General features: G+C 41.0%; 1 pseudogene; it reads right to left on the bottom strand.

The window, feature by feature from the left end:
* Positions 1-263: 263 nt before the first annotated feature.
* On the bottom strand, positions 264-1,153 carry LOC140631698 (mitochondrial import inner membrane translocase subunit Tim9 pseudogene; annotated as a pseudogene).
* Between the last annotated feature and the right edge of the window lie 10,045 nt (positions 1,154-11,198).

Below are 11,198 nucleotides of genomic sequence, written 5' to 3'. Positions count from 1 at the left end.
GACTATATCATTGTAACTTAATGAGTGTCTTAGTGTCTAGAAGTCAATTGGCTCTTTCAAAGAGAATGTACAACTCACTTCCAGAAAAGTTAGAGCAATTTATACTCTTAGAAGCAATATGTGAATAACTATTTTCCCTAATCCTTCTCAATACTGAAGCCTTAAAATAGTCTTGGTTAACATGAAAGGCTGAAAATGTGGTATTATTGCTAAAGGCTGAAAATGTGGTATTATTGTTGTTTTAACACCTCTATGTTTTGGTCTTTTTTTTTTTTTCAGTGATATTTCCATTTATTTTACTTTTAGTAATAAAAAAATTTTTTCGATCTCATACATGATTGAACACATATTTTGCTTTAAAATTAACAGTCACAATTGAAGAAACAATGGTTTATTTTTCTAATGAAGTTACCAAGCTGCTGAATCTTAAGGCCTCAACAAATGTTGCATCTTATTATTTTCATTGAACAATAAGACCTTCTATTTTGATTATTCTCCATAAATAGCAATTTTGTTTCTCCAGTTGTTTCCATTTGCCACAGTCATGACAGACAGTTTAACATGGTGGCTACTGCTTTCAGGGGATTCTAGCAGATGAATCATTTCTATCACAACAGCTGCTGGCAATCTTTCATCAAAAGTCCATCCATCAGGACTTCTCTATCGTGGCTGGCCAAGAAGTCCTGCTTTGGCTGCCAGGGCTTCATTCTGCTGAATATGATATTCCTGAAATCTCATGGATATTCTTTGTGTCATTTTTAAATATTTCTGTAAGCAATGTTCTGAACAGGTGGTCTCTTCAGGTTTGACTTCTCTTGTTGTGAAGTCTTTAACGCAATCCAAAAAGCACGTTTCGGTAAGTTTATTGTAGGTTCCAAGAAATTCCTTGAACTGTTTTACCTGATCAGATTCTGGCATTTGTGCAGCCATATTCTTTTGGTATGTTTATTAGTCACCTTTTCTGATGCATGAGTTTCCTTTTGTTCCGGAAAATTAGTTGTCCAATCTTTGCTTGAATATCTCCAATGAGGCTTGATGTCTTACTTAAGCACAGGCTCTCGCATCGGACACCAGTGCGGGGCTGGGGGGCTGCGCTGCCAGTAGAGCCTAGGGGCGGAAGGTCTGGGTCAGGGCGGGCGCCGCAGCCGCTGGATGGAAGTATGTTTTGGTCTTAATGAGGTTTAATTTTTTCTGTATCTATTGGCTGTTTATATTTCTTTAGAAAAACCTTTGACTTTTGCCCATTTTACTATGAAAATGTTATTGATCTGAAGGGATATTTCATATATTAGCCCTATGTCATGAGTATCATGTGTCTGTTGAAACAAATCTCTTTAATCTATTTTAGGAAGTAGGGAATTTGTAGCTAGGAGAAGGGATAACCTCATAGAATGTAAAACCAGAGAGTAGAACAAAGCTTCCCAAGTACTAACTAGAAAGTTGTCAGGCAGCTAGTTAGCTGTTCTTGCTTCCTAGACTCTTCTGCTTCTCTCTCCACATCTGTCCCTTTCTACTTTTCATAGACTAGTTTGCTTGACAAGGCTTCCTTTATAAATTCATGAAGTTATATATTCCTGAGACTGCAGGTTGCTACAGCACCAACTCTGAGTCTTATAGGAAGTAGGGCATGAATGTTCTCTAGCATGTGCTATAACCAGCTATGTTATCTGCATTTCCACATTCAGATATGTAAGGCTGAGAACCTGACTCCTAAGTTGCCTTCTTTGAGCTCGGTGCACATCCCCAGTCAGATCAGACTCGCCTAGGGAATTTGAGGGGGTCAGGGGAAGAACTTCATATGGCCTCTGCCTATTTGCTTTATTTTCAGAGAAGGAGATGTAGGCAGCCACACAAATCAACTGATAAACATCCTATATATCCTCTGGTTCTCACATATGCTGCAAATATGTTTCTTAGTCCATTTTAATTTACTATACGTTCCAGTGTTTTTGACACTAGAGAGTTAAAGTTTTGTTGTGGTCATGCCTTTCAGTCTTTTCCTTTAGCCGATCAAAATTCATTATTTTCACACATTTAGCTAATTATGCCATTATATTTGTTGAAAAATTCATCTGTTCCCACTGACCTGAAATGACAGTTTTTCATATGTGAATATCTGTATATATTTGTTTCTTTGTTCTACTCTGTTCATTAATGTGACTTTTCTAGCCGTGCAGATATTCCCACCTTATTATTCTGTCAATATTTTCTTAACTATTCTCAACCATTTTTTTTCCAGATTAATTTCACAACATGGTCACTACAAGCAGATAATTGCTTCATTGGAAGTAACAATTATTCCAATTCTTAAGAAAAATCTGATCCTTTTGAACATACTGAAACTTATCCTGTATATTGATTTCAAACTTAATCCCTTCCTAAGATACTGTCAAGAGTAATTTTGAATATATATCATTTTCTCCCCATGCATCAAAGCCTACATAAGCAGTGGCTCCACAATGCAAAAGCATATATTTTTAAGCTCCAAAATTATAATCATCAAAGGAGATGTTCATAATTTAATAGGAATGCAGTAAGTAAAACAGCAAAAACACAACAGGCTATGTCTCTCAACTTAAACTCTTGGCACTAGATAAAATAGCAATATTCCAATTGTTATTCTCTTTTTGCTAAACATACAGAGCTGAATTCATGTGGTTTAAATACTTGGTCAATGAGACTCTTTTGTCATCAGTTATTCTTTCATCTAGTCTTATTGCGCTCACCAAAATTTTTGGAATAATATTAAAGAATAAGGCTTCTAATAGACATCCCTCTAATATCTGCAAAGGCAGTTTTTGATGTGCATAAAATTATCCATACACTTGCAAAATGAACCAGAGAAGAGAGACAGGGACATAAGCGGTGTGCTCGGAGAGGCAGATTGGATTCAGGACTTAATGTGTCACCAACTGTATGATCATTGGAAAGTCACTCTGGATATTAGCTTCCATTGTTCTCTCCACCTCTCCCCTAAGGATTCCTTTCTACCAGTTTTCTCCTAACTCACCCGGCCTCATCACTGAAGACTCCACTCAGGAGTCCTTTCCTCCAGAAAGGTAACCTGGTTCCTACCATATCGGAAGCCTCACTTCTGTCCTCCACTAGCCTTCGAGGGTCAGTGACCTTGGCTCACTTTTCTCTGTATCTCAGAACCTAGCATATTACAGTACCTCTTTAAATGTCATTTGTTAACTCATTTATTAAGTAAGGGAGTTGTCTTTTGTAACTCTTAAAATCCCTTACTGCTCTCAAATTCCAAATCATAATATCATAGAGATAATTTAGCCAAAACTTGATACTCAGTAACTTCCTCAGCTTTTCACATAATTTAAAGATATTCTTTAACCACATGATGAGAGAAAGAATGTTAGACTGATAAAAAGACAAAGGTTCAGGTCCAAATTCCACTATTTCCCAATTATACCACATTGGATAACTCATTTAACTCGTATTGATCCTCAATTTTTGCATCTTCAAATCAGTATAATGATTCTTATTCTTTCTACCCTATAAGCTGGTTGTGAGGGACAGTTGAGAGAATATAGTGAAAGAACTTTCATAAGACTGTAAAGTGTTCTTCGAATATAAGGCAGAATTACCCTGATGCTTATAGCAGCATTATCAACAATACTCAAACCACGGAAAGGGCCCAAATGTCCATCGACTGATGAATGGATAAAGAAGATGTGGTATACATATACAATGGGATACTGTTCAGCCATCAAAAAGGATGAAATCTTGCTGTTTGCAACAACATGGATGGAGCTAGAGAGTATAATGCTAAGTGAAATAAGTCAGAGAAAGACAAATACCATATGAACATGTTCATATGTGGAATTTAAGAAAGAAAACAGACAAACATATGGGAAAGGGGAAAAGAAGAAAAGGAGAGAGGAAGACAAGCCATAGAGATTCTTAACAGTAGAGAACAAACTGAGGGTTGATGGAGGAAGGTGGGTGGGGGATGGACTGGTTGGTGATGGGCATTTAGGAGGGTACTTGTTATGATGAGCACTGGGTGTTGCATGTAAGTGATGAATCACTGAATTCTACTCCAGAAACCAATATTGTACTGTATGTTAACTACCTAAAATTTAAATTAAAAAAACAAACAAAATATACTGTAGAACTAAGCCTCGGTTAAAATGAAATGTTGTTATTTTTATGTGTATTTCTCCTAAATATGCTTTAAAAATCAAATATAACCTCATTTATTCTCATTCCTATTCTATTATAGCTATTTACTAAAAATATCTTATTATGAAGTGGTAAGCAGAATGTCACCCTGCCCATGCTAAATCTCTATTTCAGCCAAGTTCTTATAGTTGTTTTTAATATGACCTTGGCCTTTTTAGATACTTTGAAAGAGAAAGCAGTCAGAATGTCATTTCTCATATTTATTCCACAATAGTATATTGCCCCAAAAATACAAATAATTCATCTTTATTTTATGAGTTTTTTCTTTTTTAAACCTAAAAAAAATATAATTAGGTCTTAGTTATGTTCTTGAACAGAAAGAATCCCAAAAGAACAAATTTCCAGTCCCTTTCTTTTTGCTGTTACCGGAGACAACCAGCCTGGCTTTATGAAATGCACAGGTGACCCATTTATTGAGCAGGATGGATATGATAGAACAAAAAAGAAGAAAACGCTTTCTTCTTTTTCAAAATTCCCTTTCAGACAAGCTAGGCCACATCTCCTTTCCCAGCCACTGAAGAAAGTCTCTCGAGCCAATTCCTTTGCTTTTTCTGTCAGTATCAGGATTTAAGGTAGTCAGTCTCCTTTTCAGGTTCTAAAAAGTTCAATCAGATCTAAGTCTCAAATCCTAATGGTCTCCCTTCCACAGAAGCCTGTAGGAAGGAAGGGGTTAACTCTCCCCTCCCTGTTCAAACTCACCAGCTGTTCATTCTGGCTGCTGCTTCTAGTTATCTATTGCTGTGTAACAAATTATCCTAAATTTAGAGGCTTAACACAACAGTTGTTTGTTTTGTTTACCAATATGCCATCTCTCCTCCATGTGGCACCTGTTAGGGCAACCCAAAGGCAGAGGAATAACTCAACGATTTAAGGCTGGAATGATCTGGAGGCTTCTTTACTCTGACATCTGGAGGTTGATGCTGGCTGTTGGCTGGGACCGAAGCTGGTCTATAGCTTGGACACCTACACAGGCCCTCTCCATGTGTCTGCTTGGCTTTCTCCAGCATGGTGACTGGGTTCCACGAGTAAACATCTTCAAGAACAGAAGTGGAAGCTGTCAGTGTCTACAGTCTTAGCCCAGAAACTGGAGCAATGTCACTTTTACCATATTAATATCAAGCAGTTGCAGTGTCCAGATTCAAGGAAGGGAACATAGACCCCAGCTTCTGATAGGAGATGTGTCAAAGAATGCTGGGCTGTGTTTTAAAACTAGCGCACTGTGCCACACTCCTCCAGAGCCCAGGTGGGAAAAGTAAGGGGCAAAATTGTCTTGATTATTATCTATTCTCAGTGACTTCTTTGTGGCAGAAGCGCTGATGCTAATTCTTTGCCTGATGGGTTCTCAGAGCTTTCCCATTAGGAATCCCCCATTGTCCCTCTGCCTGGGCCAAATGAGGTCCTCTCCAGCTGATCCCCTATGACATCATTTCAGTCCACAAATCTAATGGTACAACACGCAGGGCCTCTTCATGCTGGGCTTGCCAAACTCCCATTGGCGAGCCAACTTCTCAGGCAGGTCATTTCTGAATGTCCAGAAAATCCTTCCATGATCCGCTCTGGCCCTGTACTCTGGCCTTACCAAACTCTGGAAACACAGAGCGCTCTCTCTGAGCTTCTCCTTCCACTGTCCTCAGGCAGATCCAGCCAGACCTTCACCATTACATGTTGTTTAATGTGAAAGGTAAACACTGATCTTTTCCCCTACCCATCTCCCTGAACTCCAGAAGATGCCTCTTAGGTCCTCTAAGAGCTCACTCAGCCAGTAGTGGTGCTAGACCCCTGCGTGTCAGCAGCTCAGCAGCAGTCAGCCCAGAAGGTGCCAGGGCAAGTAGAGACGCTGGCGTCTTTCCCCGTGTGTGTGTGTGTGTGTGTGTGTGTGTGTGTGTCCACAGGCCAGCACCCTCTCCTCGCACTTCATCAGTGGCTGTGCTGAAGGCTTCTTTTTGGATTTGAGTCAGGGGAAAGGGAAATGCAGCATTCCCAAATTTTGTTTCAAAGAAATCTTTACTCTGCCTCTCCGTGAATCTTTGGAATTCTCCTATATGTTCTGGGGTCAGAGAAGGTTTGCGGCCACCCCTCACATGCAGCCCTTCTTTTCAGAATGTGGGCAACTTGCTTCCTATGGTGCCTAGTTTGGGGTCCCAGTCTTCATAGCTCTAAAACTTTAGAAATAGTTCATTAAACGTCTTGTTCCATGAGCATCAACAACAACAGAGATGCGGCCATCGGGACAAGCAAAAAGGACTTACGGAGAAAGAATCATGAAGCAATTTTCCTCCCCAGGTTTTATTCAGATAGAATTAACATATAACATGGCATTAATTTAATATATAACAATTTGGGATATATTATATTGCAAGATACATATATTGTAAACATAACAATTTGAGATATACGTATATATTACAAGATCTATATATCATAGAATGATTACCACGTAAGTTTAGTTAACAGCCATCACCTCACGTAGTTGCAATTTCTTTTCTTGTGATAGCTTTGAAAATCTACTCTCAGCAACTTTCAAATGTACAATAGAGTATTGTTAAATATAACAAGTTTTTTTTCTTACCTATGGTCCTTTAAAAGTATTCCATGGGGACCCCCATTCCAGGGCTCTTCCCTTGGCCCCAGCTAAAAAATTCAAGCAATCTCATGGGTTTTTTTTTCTTTAGAAATGGAGGACCTTCAAATCCATAATTAATGGATCTATCACAGAGAAATAATAAAAAATATTGCTTCCTTTCCCCAACTTAACCACGTGGCACTGGGGAAGGGGGTGGTGGCATTTGGCTGATTCTTTGTCTTCTGTTTTTACCTCACTTTTCTTTCTAACCCATCTAACTCGGCTTCTGACTCCTCCAGATCATTAAAAAAAAAAAAACAGAAACATAACAGTACATTTTTTACCTGGAAAACGCTGTCTGGAGGTAGCATTGTGCTCTCTTACTCCCCCACAGGTAGAAATCTGACTGTTTCTGATAGGCAGGATTATCAGATAAAACACAGGATTCCAGGTTAGATGTGAACTTCAATAAAAACATACATGGTTTATCTGAAATTCATATTTAATTGGGTATGCTGTATTTATTTTTGTCTTTTTATTCACTAAATCTATTGGTGCTTCATTGGGTGTTGTACTTATAAGGACTCCACAGACTCATTCCTCACTCCTCAGTCGCCTGGATTCTCTTACCTTGCCGAGAGTGGTTGCCTCTGGTCTCTCACTCTTCCCAAAGATCTTCCAAATCTGTCCTGTGGCCCAGTCACCCAACAGGAGGCCCTCTTGGGTAGGATCTATGCCGGCTCTCTACACTTGGGAACTCACCTGGCCCAGCAAAACCCATGAGCGGAAGGCCCGCTGTTAGGAGAGCAAGTGTTCCTTGATCTGCCACCACAGCAACCAATCCTTCGGGCCTAAAGCCAATGGGACACACATACAAAGTTCTTCAAATGGTCTCCTGGGAAGCCCATTTTCTGACCTTGAGGTGAATGGCAGGCAACTTCCACCTTAAATTTTGAGACACTTGAACATACACAGACACACACATACACACACACACACACACACACACACACACACCATCTGCAACCAGGGCTCAGGAAAATAGAAATGATAACTAAAGTAATCCATTAACAATACATAATGCACACTTGTGAATAATCAAAACCTAAGTAATCTTTGTTTGCAAAGCTACATTTTACTTCAACTGGTTTTGTAGAAGCACAGAATTGACAGCCAGGTTCTTATTCCAATTTATTTAATGAGCTAAAAAAAAATCTCTGAATGTAAATTAGTAGCGAGATGTCTGATTAAACTGGATCAGTGACAGCATTTAGCTGGCATGTGGGTCCACCCTGCCTGCTTAGATGCATTTTCTTGGCAGGAGCCTTGGGACAGGTTGGGCTGTTGACAAGATACAATTTGTGTACTTCAAATGTCTGCACATCTACTGTATGTGGTCACACTTTTGTAACTGCAGAGAAGTGAGGCTGTGAGATATCACTATCTTTAATTCCAGCCTGCGTGCTTCACAAAAGGCAACTGTATACAAAGAACTGGAAAGCATACTCACAAAACTGAAATCTAATCAAAGAGAGAAAATTCAAGACATTATTTCTGCTTCAAGCCTATATAGGGTGCAACACAGAAGGTCAGTGTTTCTTTTATATTTTTTTCCATTTTAATAACGATGTCCAGAGATACTGTAAAATAAAAGGAATGCTTATGGAGGTCTTTGTGCTTGTTGCCAAGAGACTAGGACTTCAACCTACTAGGCTGAAAAATAACATCTTAAGAACACAGCTTGGCCTGTCCAATCCCAAGACAAAATGGCATGAATAGGAGCCCCTCTTCCTGGGGCCCATATATGCCCTTCCAATGGCAGCCCCCCAGACGCCACTGCTTCTAAGTACCCAGGGCTCAGGAACCAAAGAACTATTAGCCTGCCTCCCTGTAACTCCCTGAGCTAATTAAAACCTACAATTTCAATGTTTCATTGCAGGAAGGCACTATTACAAGAATGCCTAGCTGTTCTAACAAGCTAACCTCAGTGACGGTAAATGACAATCACATCTTGCTTTATTCTCACTTTTGTCCATGATATCTCTTTTATTTTCATAATTTCTTTAAACCTTTGATATTTTTGAAACTTTAGATTTTCTGTTACTCCTTAAATCACTCAGCATTCCTGATCATTACCCCTGTTCACCCTGGTGGCCAAGGGTCTCTAGGGTACACAGGGGTGACCACACCCCTGGGATGGTGACCACCCACATTAACTTTGCGAAAAAAATAAAGCCTGGTGTGTTAAACTTTTCAAGAGTTTCTTTGAGCAGTGTCAAATCAAAAGTGATTATGAGTGCTCTACCACAGGAGCTAGGGGAGAGGGTTTTACAGAGAAAACACATGAGCAAAGCAAGGAAATTATTTGATGAGTTTGGATTTACGCAGTTGCCTTATTTGACAAAGCCTAGTTGGCTGTTTGTGACTGTTAAGTTTCATTTTCTGGGATATGAGTGCATTGACCCCAGCTCAGGGGGGTTTGGGTTTGTTTAGAAGGCTTCCAAGGCATTGGAGCCACCCCAGTCTGATGGCCTCTTGTTTGATTATATTAAAAGTTTCATCAGTTTTTTTTTCTTTTAATGAACAATTCATTGCAGTTAAATGTATCAAGGACTTTTTTTTTTTTAAAGTAAACATGATGGGACCCCTGGGTGGCTCAGTCAGTTGAGCATCTGACCCTTAGTTGTACCTCAGGTCATGATCTCAAGGTCATCAGGTGGAGCACCATGCCGGGCTCTGTGCTCTGAAGAGTCTGCTGGAGATGCTCACTGGAGATGCTCTCTCTCTTTCCCTCTCCCTCTGCCTCTCCCCCAACTCACAAGCTTGCTCTCTCTCTCTAAAATAAATAAATAAATCCTTCTAAAAAAACAAACATGAGCCTAGCCTTTGAGAGAAACAGTGGATTATAGGCGTAAGTACTGCATGAGTTGGAGGTATGGGGTGATTCGCATGGCTGCTACAGTTCCACCATCAATATTGTCAGGTGTTTGTCCTGAATGGGACATTTTGGTCTGTCTGATTTTGGTCCTGTGCAGATTCTGCCCTCAGAAATGATTTTCTTCTGCCTTCATCAGAAAATCCCTGTGTGCTGAACAGATGGGGGAGAGAGTAACTGTGATACCAAAGCATATGGTTTTTAGAACAGATAAAAGTAGTCATTCCAAATATTAGTACAGATTTTTTCAGGTTTTCATGAAAGTGACACATATGAATGTCAATAGACAAAAATAACAGATAACATTTTCAATCATCTCAAAGCCTTCTTGGCTAAAATCAAAATTACAAATCAGTTGGCTTCCATTCCTAAAGTAAGCTATGCCATCTGTATGCTAATTTGAAGATGGAGTAAGAGAAATTAGGTTGGGCCTAATAGAAACCAAATCCTTCATTCATTCATTCAACAAATATATACTGAGCACTGAATATATGCCAAACACTGATGGATTTGTGAAATAAACCAATAAATAGGTTACTGTACTTATTCTGAAGGAGTTAATGATCTAATGAAGGGATATAGATACAGATGATAGATAGATGATAGGTAGATAGATAATAGATGATAGATGATAGATGATAGATAGATAGATAGATAGATAGATAGATAGATAGATGAATGATAGAGAGATAGACTGAGTACAACGCAGTATGGTAAGTGCCAAGGCAAAGACAAGCAGAAAATCCATGGGAACCCACAGGAAGACCACTCAACCCCACCCGTGGTGGGTCATCTGGGAAGAGTGCTGACAAGCGGTATCAAAGCTGAAACATGAATTAACATATAGCAATTAGCCAAAGAGCAAGTGGGGTGGGAGGGGGTAAAGAGGAGAAGACTTCATGCTGTCAGTGATGTGGAAAAGAAAAGGAGACAGAGGAGGGTGGGGCCAGACGGCGGAGGAACAGGGTCCTCACCTCACCTGCCCCCCCCATCACCTGGATGACATTCACACCATCCTGAACACCTGCGGATCCCACCTGCGATGTAAAGAGAGAAGAGCCGGACGCAACAGAGAGAAGGGTTTAGGTAGATGGGAAAAAGAAAATGAACAAGAACCCAGTGGGGGAGGGGCCCCGAGGAGCAGGGCTGTGGGGACGGCGGGGGAGCCTGGGGACAGGAGAGCCCCACCCGGAGGGGCTGGGGGGGAGGAGAGCCTGGGGACAGGAGAGCCCCACCCGGAGGGGATGGGGGAGGGGAGCCTGGGACAGGAGAGCCCCACCCGGAGGGGATGGGGGAGGGAAGCCTGGGGACAGGAGAGCCCCACCCGGAGGGGATGGAGCAGGGGAGCCTGGGGACAGGAGAGCCCCACCCGGAGGGGGGGAAGGGGGAGCCTGGGGATAGGAGAGCCCCACCCGGAGGGGCAGGGGGGAGGGGATCCTGGGGACAGGAGAGCCCCACCCGGAGGGGATGGGGGAGGGGAGCCTGGGACAGGAGAGCCCC

The sequence above is a fragment of the Canis lupus genome, chromosome 1 (genome assembly GCF_048164855.1).
Source record: "Canis lupus baileyi chromosome 1, mCanLup2.hap1, whole genome shotgun sequence".
In the NCBI taxonomy this organism is placed as follows: domain Eukaryota; kingdom Metazoa; phylum Chordata; class Mammalia; order Carnivora; family Canidae; genus Canis; species Canis lupus.
This window is presented reverse-complemented; position numbering and strand designations above follow the sequence as displayed.